This window comes from Polypterus senegalus, chromosome 5, assembly GCF_016835505.1.
Source record: "Polypterus senegalus isolate Bchr_013 chromosome 5, ASM1683550v1, whole genome shotgun sequence".
In the NCBI taxonomy this organism is placed as follows: domain Eukaryota; kingdom Metazoa; phylum Chordata; class Cladistia; order Polypteriformes; family Polypteridae; genus Polypterus; species Polypterus senegalus.
This window is the reverse complement of record NC_053158.1, coordinates 106,024,736-106,040,130: the sequence shown is the minus strand read 5'-3', so window position 1 is coordinate 106,040,130 and position 15,395 is coordinate 106,024,736. Positions and strand designations below refer to the sequence as shown.

The window sequence follows — 15,395 nt, the reverse complement described above, 5'->3', positions numbered from 1 at the left end:
AGAATTAGCCTAGTCCTGGTTTATTTTAAGCCCTTAACGGGAAACTAGGCCTAAGTGTTTAAAGCAGATTGTATTACCATTTAAATACTAATTTTGAAGTAGTTAAGTGACATCTGCTGAATATGCATTGTTGTAAAATCTGAATTTCTATTATTTAATTAAAAAATTTTTGACTAAAATATTTGCTAAACGATACATTTTTGCTGTTTTTATTGTACAGATATTGTTTTAGTCAAAGAATATACAGATTGTATGTAATATACAGGCAGTCCCCGGGTTACGTACAAGATAGGGACTGTTGGTTTGTATTTAAGTTGAATTTGTATGTAAGTCGGAACAGGCACATTATTTTAATAAATGCTATTGTTGACCAACTGTAACCAAGTGCTCTGCCAAGGAATGATGGAGTTTCACCTCTCTATGACATTTTTATTATTTCTACTTTATTTTCAATGGTGATGGTTTTTCTCTACTTTACTGTATCGCCAGAACTTGCATCAGATTTGTGTTTCAGAGACATTGTTGAAGGGTGAAGACAAAAGGTTAGGAAGAGCTCTTCTGCACAGCACTGTACACGCTGTACTGACAAGAGACAACTTCCTGCTATGTGTGTAACAAAACAAGCAGGCTTGCTATTGAGAATGAATGGAGGCGGCGAGGGGCGGTTCATCACAAGCCCACTTCACAGTTACCTCCACTACGGTATGCTGCCTGCAGCATCCGCAAACCGAGAACGAACATGGTGCGGCCAAACGCGGGTAGTGAATCGCCCACCACCACCCCCATTCAACAGGCAGCTATCCAAGGCACACTACAATGCTACCCCCAGCTGCGCCGTTCACCCTCAATGGACTCTGTTCAACCGGGTCACTGCTTGCAGCATTACCAGCCGTTTGTTCTCGGTGGGCGGGCAGTGAAACCACTTGCCGCCAGGAGCCACCCAAGGGACACTACACTGCGCGAGCAGCGAAATAGCCTCTTCCAGCCTCCGTCCAGCCACTGCTTACAGCGTCCCCAGGCCGAAGATGATGGAGCGGCAGTTACTGTGATGCATGCATCGCAGCTGCAACCCCGTTCGTAAGTCGTAGGTCGGATGTCCGTAACCTGGGGACTACCTGTATAAATTGAATATGTGCTTGTTTGTCTGGTATGTCATTGACCCTTGAGTATCTAGAACAAATTTTGCACAGCTTCCCAGTTTGTACAAGGGAAAGACCACTGGCTATGTTTCATTTGACACTACCTACATTTTTTAGGGGAGTGCCCCTAGGAGGTACTTCTGGTACTTGGTTTGGGTATGCAAAGTTTTTTCCCCACAGAGAGTTTAGTTATTGAAATTTTGGTTTGAGGAAAATTGTCCTCCTAGTACTCCTGGGTACTACTGCAAGTATTATAATATTTTCCTATCTTTTTGTGCTGACAAGGCAAATAAAAGGATTCAACTGTAGTGCAGTTAAAACCATGGAACAGCAACCTTCATGCACCTTAGCACTCAGTCAGGCTAGACTCTACAATTAACCGGACAAGCATACATCAGAATGTAGGTGTAAAGCCAGAGAAAAGACCATGCAAGAATAAGCAGCACATGCAAACTCCATGAAGACAATAGCTAGGCTGGGACATGAAACGAGTCCTCTGGATCAGTGAGGCAGTAATATCAACTCCCTTCTGCATAACAGAACTTGCACAAAATAAAAACTTAATTGACTCTGTGATCATGGGATCTTTGCTCATTTTTATTTTGGTTTCAGTCCCTGCTGGCCAACATGCAGTCAATATATGAATCAGTAGCACCAAATCTATAGTAGCGTTATTTTTTGGCAACAGACACATCAGGTTCTTATTCAAAAAATAATTTCCAAGTACAGAGTTTGCCAAATGAGATTCAGAATAGTTTCAAACACTATGATACTGGGAGGAGAAAGTAATACAGAGATCAACTAGTAGATTATATGAAATTCCTGCCATGATTCAGAGTGTTTGATTCTTTCCCAGCAACTTAGTATCTGCCTTTTTTTTTGTTTTACATATTAACAATAATTATTTAGCAATTGAGGTCTTAAAGATTAATTTTATTTTAATCCTTAAACAACAATCACAATTGAACTGTGTCGTTTCCCCTATAAAGACAATGTAGAAGAGATATATTCTGTACTGAACTGTTTAACTTAAATACTAATCTGGCAGGTCAGGATTTCAGCCTGGACAAGTGACAGCTAGTTCTACCTCCTTAGTGCTCCCTCATCACACAAACTTTTTATTTTTTTTTAAAATGAACACTATACTAAAAAATTTTTTTTTTTTTTTGTTTTGTTTTTTTCTTAAATTATGCATTTTCTTCAGGGATTTCAATCAACACAAATGGTGTTATCAAATGCCTTTCTTATCAATGACAATAAAGTTGAACACAAATTTTAAAGACTGCAGTCAATCTCACTTTCATGAGAAGAACCTACTGGACCACGAAGTCAGCATTCATTCTAATCTCTGTTCAGGCCTTGACCTAACTAAATACCACTGCCTGTAGTTGAAAGACAATAACCCCTTTAACAAAAATATATGATGATAAATAATGTCCTCTAACGCTCTATTTAATGCCACAGTATCAAAGTTTGCATTAGTGAAAACACAACAAAATACTCATGAAACTTTTTACAGAATTTCACTAATTAGTCAATAAGTTTAACTATTCAGATTGTCAATAATTTGTATTTGTGTACTATGAACTTAAATACTTGGGTTTCATTAGCAAGACTGTATTTAAAATGCCTCAGTTCATTAAGAAAAAATAAAGTGACATAAACCAAACATTATTCTGTTGGTAAGTGGAAAAAAAAGAAAAGGTGAAGTACTCTCAGATATTGATGGAAGCTTTTAGAAAGCAGAGGAAAACTCTGCCTTAGTTCCTGAAAATTAGGCAAATTTGTCCATGACTAGTAATTGTGAAGTTCAAACATTTCCATTTACCCAGAAAATATATCTAATTTGCCACAGCCAATGAAGTACTCAAGTGATCTGTAGACAATGACTGTGATGAGCTAAAACATTCCAATACGAATGTATGACAAAGAGAATTATGCGAAAAATGTACAGAAAACTAAGTAGACTATGATAAAAAATATCTTTAATAGGCTCACTTGCAGAAAACCAAATGTCTGTCAGTGTCAGTTTTAAAAACTAAGGAAAGGCCAGTGTTTCTTGATATAAGTGTTTAATTTAAATTTCTGGTTTACAATCTTAAAGAAAACAGACTGTAATGGCAGGCCAGTTATCAAGGAAATTGCTGGCAAGAAAATGTGTTATGGGTAGGAGGAAACACATAAGTCTAACCTAGAAGAGAATACACAAGTGGAGAAGCATTAGGAGGACATGACCTTTTTAAAGTAATGAAAATTTAGAGGTAAAGAGAACAGTCTGGAGGCCTTGTAATGAAAGATTTAAAGCCTTGTCATGTCCAAAAAGTGGAGAGTTGGGGTGAAAGCTCAACGTGCAGGAGATAGAGAGGCCATAATTAAGGGAGAAAGAAGAGACTAGACAAAGGCTGTCCGAGTTCATAAAGAATGGCACAATAGCATTTTAATGCAAATTACATTTTATTTCCACATTGGTTCAAAACAAAACAAAAACTATAAACATACAGAAAATGTATGCACTACTTACAGTAACTGTAAAGACTAAATATTTAGTCTTTTCTTTCTGTGCGAACTCTGCTACTGTATACCATTCACTTCTTATACAACGATTTTTATTCATAATTTACTAAGTCGCTGATCAGCATCCTAACACTACCTAATAAAAATAATATTTTTTTCCCAATTGATCCTCAGTTAAGCATACACACAAGCCAAAGAGCATAAGCAGCTTCAAGATCCAACAAAAAAACAATACTGAGCATGTGCGTCTCAGGGCAAGAATTTCAAAGCCAGCTTGTAACTGCAAAGCCAGTTTCACTGACTAAGGACACAAACATGAAGCAGGAAGCGTACTTGTATTGAGCCATAAATGTAAGAGAAATGACAAAAACCGTCATAATATTCCAAAAATACATTTGTTCTCTTAAAGAAACATGCCTAAAATATATTGTGTTTATACTACTTTTAGTTAAATTAACTTAAACCTATACAGTAAATCCTCGTTTATCGCGGTTCCAGACTCTACCGCGATAAATGAATTTCCGCAAAGTAGGATTCTTTATTTATAAATCGAATATTTTTGCATTTAGAGCATAAAAAACCTGTATATGACCTACTAAATACGTTTTTTTAACATTATTAGAGGCCTCTAGACATGAAATAACACCCTTTAGTCAAATGTTTAAACTGTGCTCCATGACAAGACAGAGATGACAGTTCCGTCTCACAATTAAAAGATACAAACATATCTTCCTCTTCAAAGAAGTGCGCGTCAAGAGCAGTGAATGTCAGAGAGAGAGACAGAGAGAGAGAAAAGCAAACAATCAAAAATCAATAGGGTTGTTTGGGCTTTTAAGTATGTGAAGCACCGCCGGAAAAAGCAGCTGCAAGGAAGGGAGCAATGTGAAGGTAGTCTTTCAGCATTTTTTAGAGGAGCATCCGTATCCTCTAGGCCAGTGTCCGAACAGCCCCTCTGCTCACACCCCCTCCATCAGGAACAGAGAATGTCAGAGAAAGTGAGAGAGACAGAGAAAAGCAAACAATCAAAAATCAATATGTGCTGTTTGGGCTTTCAAGTATGCGAAGCACCGCACGGGAAGCATATCGTATATCATTGAGGTGTTTTATTTAATACGTAATACGTACTCTGATTGAGTAGCTTCTCAGCCATCCGCCAATAGCATCCCTTATATGAAATCAACTGGGCAAACCAACTGAGGAAGCATGTACCATAAATTAAAAGACCCATTGTCTGCAGAAATCTGCGAACCAGCGAAGAATCAGTGATATATATTTAGATATGTTTACATTTAAAATCTGCGATGGAGTGAAGCCGCGAAATTCGAAGCGCGATATAGAGACAGATCACTGTACTAGCTGTAGCAAGTGTAAACCCAGAGTGACAAACTAACTGAAATAATAGATAGCCAGAAAGAAAGAATGAAAGAATAAAAGAAAGAAAGAAAGAAAGATGTTATTGTACCACATGCGTGCGGTCAGGGGAGGCAGGTGAAGTGAGTCATCATGAAAAGTAACAAAAAATAATAATGATAACATAAAATAAATTTGTCAACTGGTCAGTGGTATAAATTTGTTTTTTGTATGATTCCAATAATTTTGATCGTTTTTATAGTCAAAATTGCTGAATTTGTGCATTTTCTGTTCAAATACAATGGAGAAATGTGAGGTGTGGTAGCAACGAGCCAAGCCTCACCTCGGACTGCACTCTCCCTCATACAATGAGTTGATGCATGCAATTGGCGAGTGCCTGTTGCTGTCTCTCTGTATGTCGCCAATATAATGTTTGCAGACACGTTTATTATACACCCTGTCTTTCTAATATTTTTAATGAATGTGTGTGACATATTTAGTCTTGCTGATCGGACACAAAACTGCAGTGAAAAGGCACAAGGTGAGGCAGACAATACTGTGTTGCACCAAATGGGGCGGATGTGAGCCCAACAGGTGCTTGTTGCTGCTCTTCTTCTACGCAGAGGCTCTGGTCGTCAATAGGTTGGCGATATCAGAAAGTCAAGTGCACTGCAGTGGTCTGTTTATTTTTATTTTTTATTCCGACTGACTGTCAAAATGAAAGATTAAGACTTTTAAAACTAAAGGAAAATAAGGAGGACTTTTACAAGAAAGTGACAGAGATTTTCATGGAGAAGGATAGGAGCACGGACATCATTTACAAATGACCATAAACGGTTTTCAACTTTAGAAAAAATGGAATCAGACTAACAAAAAAACAACCCAATATTTGAAAAATAAATTTTGACCTTAAATAAAATATTCTTTTGTTTTTCTTGTTATCCTTTTGTTGTACAGTCTGTATTACAATTGATTAAAGCATCAGAATTCAATGCGGTAACATTTTACATTAAGTGTCCATAATTACACTGTAACTACTATGTAATTACCTCTATAAGTACAGTATAACTATGAGTTATTACTCTGTACTTACTGTGTAATACAAAATAACGCTATAGATAATTACTCAGTTGTCATTGTTATTCCATAGTTAATATAATTACAATGTAACAATTTATCACTGATCCAAAAACAAGTGTACTTAAATAGTTACATTGTAGCTGCACTTTCAAAACGTAATTAAAACATTAGGGTATGTAACTACAACTATGTAACAGATGTTCCATGGTCTGGGCAATTTTAATGGAGAATTACAGTGATAACTGCATAGGTTTTCGATGATATTTCAAGATCTTTTTTAAATGGTGAAAACATTTTTTCCGAAAATCTAGAGGGGCACCTTCTTGCCATGTTTTGCTTAAACAAGCATTTGTCACATTCTTGTAGTTGTGTTACACTATTTATTGTTGAATTTTTTGGGCTATTATTATATCTATCCCTAACATAATACTACTAAACTTGCATCATTCAATCAAGGTACACAGGGCCAAGCATCACCGGGCACAAGGCAGGAAACAGCCCAGGATGGGAAGCCATCCCATTGCAAGGCCCACTGACAAACATATCAACAGTCATGCTCTCACACATATGGTCATGTAACCCAACCTACATATCCCCGGGATTTGGAAGTAAAACCCATGAAGAAAACCTAGGGAGACATGGGTAGAACGTACAAATTTTACACACATATCTCCAGACAGAATTCCATCTCAGGATAAAGGATCTGTGAGGCAAAAGTGTTAACCATTTTGCAAAGGTGTTTTCACCATTTAAAAAAGATCTTGAAATATCATTGAAAATCTATGCAGTTATCACTGCAATTCTCCATTAGAATTGCCCAGACCATGGAACATCTGTTACATAGTTGTAGTTACAAATCCTAATGTTTTAATTACATTTTGAAAGTACAGATACAATGTAACTATGTAAAGTACACTTGTTTTTGGATCATTGATAAATTGGTACATTGTAATTATATTATCTGTGGAATAACAATGACAACTGAGTAATTATCTATAGTGTTATTTTGTATTACACAGTAAGTACGGAGTAATAACTCATAGTTACACTGTACTTACACAGGTAATTACATAGTAGTTACAGTGTAATTATGGACACTTGATGTAAAGTGCTACCTTTAAAGCTGTTCAAAACAACTAAATGTTTCAATTAAGGTCAAAATTGAAATCTGCTTTTTTGTACACACTCTATACTTTCATTTTTATTGAATAAGAATGTATTGTGGAATTGCAACGGCAAATTTAGAACACATGGCGGGTGTAGAGCAAATATGGTCTCTCTGCTCTTTCTCGCCGCTCTAAATGTAACGTTCTTTCTTAGCCAAATATGTTCTTTACCTATGTGTGTGTAAAGAATGCTGATGAGATATGAAACATAACCAGTAGTCGATGTGCATGCTGCCAATTGAAGAGGGAATAAGCTACTGTTTTGGGTTCATATATTTGTAACTATAACTCTGAAGGAGTCAGTGCCTCACCAGCCATGAACCTCACTGCACGTCACTGTGCTGTATGCACCACTAAAGTCAGATTACATCGTCACAGAGTGAAAAAAGTGCATCTTCTAGGCATTTTTTTTCCTCTTGTAATATTTAGAGCTATATGTATCCTCAAACTATACTTTCCAGGGGGTTGTCACATTGTCACATATATATTTAAGTAATGTTTATAGTCTTTTTTAAATCAAGGGTGTACAGTATTTATAAAAGCCTATATTACTCCAAATAACTTCTGAAAACTCATAAATGCAATCTGAGTCATTCATGCTGCCCTCTGTGCAAATTTAGCAAATTGTTCTTTTTTGACTTAAAAAAATATTTAATGCCATTGTTCACTCTCTGAAAAAAGGTGCTGATGGACATTATCAGCCTACCTTTCTTTAGTCTAAAAAATTGATGTTGTTAATAATGGTTTGATTTTTGAAATTGTCTTTGACTTCACAAAAAAAATGTCTTCAGCAATGACAGAGCGCGAGAGACTGAAAAACAGAAATTATTTGGAGGGGGTACCTGCACTGAATCTTTTGCACCACCCAAAAATAAGGAATTAAATTTATCTATATGGCTGATTATTTAAAATGCTGCAAATTAGTTCTTCCTAATTATAAAGATGAATATTATACCACTTGCATTTTTCTCTTGTGATTATCTTGGTTGTGACATCTCAAAAATTATTTTGCCATAGCAATATAGAGATGATAACCAAAGCTTGCATTATGCTTCATATTTTCCAATATTGGCACTCACATTATTAATTTAACTGGCAAGATTAATTCATTGGCAGTCAACTGAGGTGAATCTGAGCTAATTGCTTTCCAGTTCAACACTCTGTTACTGAGTCACTCCTTTTGTTTCACACCCTTCCTTTATATATGCTGTTCAATTTATTTTTTTGCATCATTTTCAAGTTTTTGAATTTGAATGGCATGCCAAGTTTATATCATGCATTCTCAATAACCACTCAGCTTTCTAACTTGTTTTCATGCAATTAAGTTTTATTGTACATTACATTGGAATCCCAGCATTGAATCCTCCTCAAAACAAATAAAATAGACAAAAATGGCACTTGTCCAGCCGCATCTCATTTTACTCTGGAAACAAAGAAGAGAATCACAATCAGGTGTGTGTGTGTGTGTGTGTGTGTGTGTGTATATAAACTCTTGTTTTGGATCAAAAAGGGAAATTACGCTTGGGACATCCCTGTGGCTATCAGTGTTCCGAACTCGGCAGGGGTGAGCAGACTTTAAGACAAAAAGATTAGGATTTGAAGCAAAGTCAGACAAAGTGGGATCAGAATGAGAATAACAAATTCATCTTTGCTTAGCCAACGGTGAAACCAAACTCATAGTTAGAAGCAAAATAAAGCTGTTTGTCAGAGAATAAACACAAGTGTAAGCTGCACAGAGAATTGCTCTGTAAATGGCTCTGAGTTGACAGATTTTAAACCACCACATCAATGACTCAAACCAGTGTGATTTGTGAGGATACACCTCTAACAACTTCCAGTTTCACATAAATAGCAAAAAAGAAAAACATAGTTGTGCAGCAAAACTAAAAATAAAGATGGTATAAATTTCTACATTCTTAATCAATGACTTTATATAAGAAAGATAGTTTCAATAATAGAATCTCTGATGTAAAAAAAACATTTGCTTTTACCGCAGTAGATACATACAAAAACCTATTACAACCGGGATAAAATGTAAAATGTACTGAGATCATGACAAATAAAATTAGACTGAGATTGAATTGACTGGCAAGCTTCCCCTTTAACTCTGCAGTTCAGGTCCTGGAGTGCTACTGTGGCTGCAGGTTTTTATTCGGACCATTTTCTTAATTTGTGATGTGTTTTTGCTGAAAATAGACTTCTTTTTTTAAGATTCAGTCCTCTAAATTGCTTCATTTTTTTCCTTTACATTAACATTACCAGTGTTTTACCAAAAAGTGCAGTGCTTCAATAAAGTTCAGTTTTCTGCCTGATACTTGTATGCAAAATTTTGTTTAAGTGAAAGCGTACTCAAGTTATCATGTTTACGTACACACACACACACACACACCTAGACAGACACACAGACATAATTCCAAAAATTTTATTTTCAGACTCAGGGAGGTTTAAAACATCGAGGTTCATCAAATTCTCGAAATGGAATTTTTGGACGATTCCAATACTTTCCCTATACTTCGTATACAAGAAAGTCAGGGAGGTTTAAAACGTTGAGATTCCTCAAAATCTTGACACTGAATTTTTAAACGATTACAATACTTTCCCTATACTTTGTATACAGGAAAGTAAAAAGACGGTCAACAGTTTTGGAAATGTCTGGCTGTGGCAGAATGAGAGTATCGACAAGCCATGGAATTAAATATCAGGTTTAATTAAAAACTAGCTTCTAATTAAGAAACTGATTGGAGTAAAATTGGTTGGAGTATGAGGCCCTGACTTAGCTGCACATCTGTTTGCTCATTTCACATTGCATTTCTGTTTGAGTGCCATTAAACAGTAGAATTACCAGAGCCAGCAAAAAAACTCATAAACCCGACCCACCTTAAATTCCTTCCCACCTCTCCATCAACACCTATTGTCTTCTAAATGTGTCAATAATACCAAGCAGCAAGCAGCCTGCAATATCATCCCCCCATTACTTCAGAACGGCCAAGAAGTTCCACCAGTTCCTGCTTTGATTGATTATCTGAAAGTGAGCTACCCAGAATTGTAAGGGGAAATAATTTGATGTGTGTTTTGTGTCTACAACAATCTATGTAAACACATCGTTAAAACAGAAATGTTTTTCATGTTTTACTAATAAATGATAAAATGTAGACATGAACTGTATAATGTGTGAAGGCTGATGGCCAAATATCAAATAAACACTTTCAGAAAAGGTGTAAGTACAATACGACAGCTTCTGTGGTGCTGTCGTTAGAACTGCCAACTTATAATCCGGAGGTCGTGAGTTCGAAACCAGCCCTCCGGCAAATTTACCGTTTTGAGTAGTGAGCTGCTCTTACTGTTAATATTACACAATAAAAACATACATTTGATTTGTGTCTGAAACAGCTGATGTAAATTTATAGCACTTGTAAAAGTTAGCGTTTTTTTTTCACTTTTATTCTCTCAGTCGCGATCACGATACAACAACCACCCCCCACCCCAGATCTGATGTGGTTACTTTTTATCTGAAAGCACACACACCACAGCACAGAGAGAACGGTGTACACTGCAACAGGTACACATGTCATAAACGTAGAAAGGATGGTCCTTGAGTGTGTGGGAACTGTTAACATTTGAATCTGATGATTGCATATAGTGCAGAACTGACCTCTCTGTACTATTCTTTACTCTGGATGTCCTGGAGTACAAAAGAAACAGTACCATGCACCAAAATGAGAAGTCTGCATGGGCAAGATCAAAAAAAAAAAACACGGTCACTGATTACAAGCGCAAGAAGGTGTGCGAATGAATATGAATAATGTTGCATCAGAGTCACAATGTTTTTCGAAATGTACTATGCAGGTAATAAAATGAGTTATTACAAATATCATATATACCTATGTCTCTGTTTTTTTTTTTTTGTTAGTGCGGCTTTGACATCATGGACCATAAGGTGCATACTAATTCAGTGTAAGCAGGAACACTCAATAACACTGAATAAAAAAGAATTCAAGTGACGGTGAGATACAAAGAAGGCAGATTCAGCAGCATTTGCGTGTCAGCTTTTAATCCGCCAGATCAGAGAATTTCCAGTTCCATTGTCTCAAAACACCACTTACATCTACAGTTATTCCCAGTTTCAGATAAAAAGTGACTGCATCAGATCTGTGGCAAAGGGGGTGGGGGGTGCTGTATCGTGATGACAACAGAGAGAATAAAAGTGAAAAAAAAACGGTAACTTTTACAAGTGCTATAAATTTACACCAGATGTTACAGACACAAATGAAATGTATGTTTTTATTGTGTAATATTAACAATAAGAGCAGCTCACTACTCAAAATGGTAAATTTGCCTGGGAGCTGGTTTCGAACACACAACCTCTGGATTATATCTTGGCAGTTCTAACCACAGCACCACAGAAGCTGTCGTATTGTACTTGCACCTTTTGTGAAAGTTTTATTTGATATTTGGCCATTAGCCTTCACACATTATACAGTTCATGTCTACATTTTGTCATTTATTACTAAAACATTTTTGATTTAACGATGTGTTTACACAGATTGTTGTAGACACAAAACACACATCAAATTATTTCCCCTTACAATTCTGGGTAGCTCACTCCCAGATAATCAATCAAGGCAGGAACTGGGAGAACTTCTTGCCCTTTCTGAGGTGGTGGGGGGATAGTATAGCAGGCTGCTTGCTGCTTGGGCTTATCAACACATTTAGAAGACAAAAGACGCTGATGGAGAGGTGGGAAGGGATTTAAGTTGGGCTTTTTTGTTGGCTCTGGTAATTCTAGTGTTAAATGGCACTAAAACAGAAATGCAATGTGAAATGATATAAACAGATGTCCAGCTAAGTCAGGGCCTCATACTCCAACCAATTTTACTCCAATCAGTTTCTTAATTAGAAGCTAGTTTTGTTGTTAATTAAACCTGATATTTAATTCCATGCCTTGTTGATACTCTCATTCTGCCACAGCCAGACATTTCCAAAACTGTTGACCGTCTTTTTACCTTCCTGTATACAAAGTATAGGGAAAGTATTGTAATCGTCCGAAGATTCAATGCTGAGATTTTGATGAATCTCGACGATTTAAATCTCCCTGACTTTCTTGTATACAAAGTATTGGGAAAGTATTGGAATCCTCCAAAAATTCCATTTCGAGATTTTGATGAATCTTGATGCTTTAAACCTCCCCGAGTCTGAAAATAAAATTTTTGGAATTATGTCTGTGTGTCTGTCTGGATATGTGTGTATGTAAACATGATATCTTGACTACGCTTTCACTTAAACAAAATATTGCATACAAGTATCAGGCAGAAAACTGAACTTATTTATTTACTGAAGCACTGCAGTTTTTGGACACTTGTTTTGTTGGATTGTTTTCAATAAAAGCACTGAACATTTTGCACCTTCCCCTTGCTTCATGTGGTGTCCTCATTTGTAGAGCTCATCGCTCGGAAACATTAATGGCGGTGGCAGGTTCGAGGTTCCCAGACCAGGGTGGGAGCAAGGAACCGACCCGCACCATCACACTCCCAGACATGAAGTAACTTCAGATGGCATAATATTACACAACAAAAATCTGTTGTGATTTCCTGCACTACATTGCTTACATGTTGACTTCTCTTGCTCAACCTGAAAAACTTAACCTACTTTCTGTATTCAGTGGGAAAGTGATGTCTAACATTACATAAAACCCAAAAAGGGACCACATTTTCCTTGAGAAAAATGTGCCAGGGTTTCTTTAGATTTTGACAAGTATTAAATGCAGTTATAAAATAAGGCTGCTGTGTCTTTGCTTAGCCCTTTCATTTTTTGTTTTGATGCTTCAATATACTTAGGAAATTACCTCATAATGAGCTCTCTAAACTAGGTAGGGAAGGGGTGTGCAGTGTGACTGTATAATTAAATTGTAAACATTAACATTTAGGTTGATTTACTGACTATACAATGAACTAGACTTTTCACTATTTGTAATGTGAATGATACACTTAACAAACCCTATAAAAAATAATTATCAAAGTTTATTCTAATCAAGCTTTTTAATGGTTTACCCAAGCTCAGTACTCTCAGATGAGATGCTGATGTCATTGACAAAGGAGTAGCAGTTGTTGTATTGTATTGTTCTGATGCATCTCACATGTTAAGTCTGTATTCTACTCACTCCAGGTAAGTTCCTCCAGCAGAAATAAACTGCCCTTCTGTAGACTCAGTTGCAGATTATGAGCCATGTAACCCTGAACTACACAGAGTAGTAATCAAACCAGTGCTTGGTCTCATGCAGGACTATCATACTGAAGTGTAGATTATTACAACCGGCAGAGGACAAAGACAAATGTTTCCAGAGTCCAATATTGGATAGCAAAGTATTACTGTTTTATCTCGAACTTTAGGATACCATGCAATAGATGGAATATAGGTTATTAAAGGATTGTTAAAAAAATAGGTGACTGTTTAAAATATTTTGTATGTGAAAATTTTTATCTTTTAAATCCCTCCTACAGAAAGTGATAAGTGGTCAGATTTATTAATAACAAAAGAGACAACATAAAAAATATTAAGCATTTTTGGGAATAGTGCATCTTACAATAAGGTGTGTATCATGTTTTTGAATAGCTCTTTTATAATGCATTATCTTTTTACAAATCAGTGTATTATATTTTTGAGCAACTTATGTTCTCCTTTTAAGCGTAACAGTTATAGTATTTAATTCTTCGAGGTGGCCTCCTGAAAATGGCAAAGTAACAATAAACAGAAAGAATATTATAAGGGAGATGAAAATACAATTAAAGGGCATTTTCTGGTTTGAAGAAAAAAATTACATCATTAACATTAAATTAAAGCATGGCCGGCAGACAAAAGAGAGTACCAGGATTGGCAGGAAACACTATGCTGCCCAAAAAGCCTTAGAAGTCAACAGCATGAGACTTAAGAAAATTGCTTCAATATCTGGAATTAATTAAGATGATTATGAAGGTCTTTCAGAGAAGGAAAGCCATGTGTGACCTTTGGATGACTCCATGAACAGGGAGTTAGAATACATAGGAAAGAAGACACTCAAGATACATGTACAACAGACACTTGACTGAAAGAGACAAGCAAGGTTTAAAGAATGAAAAACAGCACAACAACCTATAGGGAATAAAGGGTTAAGTCTGGTATTCTGCCCAAATAAGCACATCCTTGATTTTACTTTGGGGGAAACAGTAAGTTACCTACAGAACAGTAGCAGTACATGAAGGTTGAGGATCTGTGTATTTCATCTTTGTAAACTGGACAGGAATCCTCCTGTACTTCAACATTAAGGCAAACTGAAGAGGAAGAAAATTTGGTAATATCTACAATGTAAACATCCACCCCCTTTGTGAACCTTCTTCCATAGATACTGTGTTGTAGTGTAAACTTTGGGCAGGTTTTATGCATGCATTGTCATTAGTTTGTTTTATAATAATATATTATTTTACCATTTGTAGTACATACCCCTTTAATGTAGAATAAGGTAATCCCAGGAAAAAAAATTGCAGGATGTTTATTATAGGAACTTCCTCTATTCCGTAACAATCTATTTCGCAGGCGGTGACTCTTCGCACATGAAGGTGTGGAATAATTAGAACGTCCCGTTTCATTGAAGAGAAATATGTCTCCTGATCTTATTCACATAACTTCTAAGACATTTCTTTTTGTTTAAGTCAGAGTCTGTGTAATCAGCACATTTTCTTCACATTTTTATGGGTTGTCTTTTTCCTCTCAAAGTCGTTCATTTCTAAACTTGAAGTGTTGTTCTTTAGGTTTGGGCAGTTTACAGCCAATATATTTTTACTGGGCAGTATTATAAGCACAATATTCCCAAAAACACCTAAAAAGGCTCACTAGGGAAACCGTTAAGCCCTGGATAGTCACAAAAGAGAAAATGCTAAATCTTTATAAATAAAAAGGCTTGTTTATCAGAAGCTCTGTTAAACAAAAATAGGCTCTGAAGAGCACAAAGGCAAAAAGCGTTCAAAATCTAGTATACTAAAATCAAGCAAAGCAATTGACACTAGAAATCACCAACACCACAAACACATTCAAGGGACTGTGAGTTTTCAGTCCCTTCTTCAGGGAAGATGTTTACATGATGATTACATCTTGCCTGAAGAATGGGCCTGAGTTG

The 15,395-nt window shown here is 36.3% G+C and overlaps 1 protein-coding gene across 1 annotated transcript in view; it reads left to right on the top strand.

Annotated features, from left to right (window-relative positions):
• acad11 (acyl-CoA dehydrogenase family, member 11) overlaps window positions 1-15,395 on the top strand; it is a 559,410-nt gene that overhangs the window by 333,378 nt on the left and 210,637 nt on the right. The window lies entirely within an intron of this gene.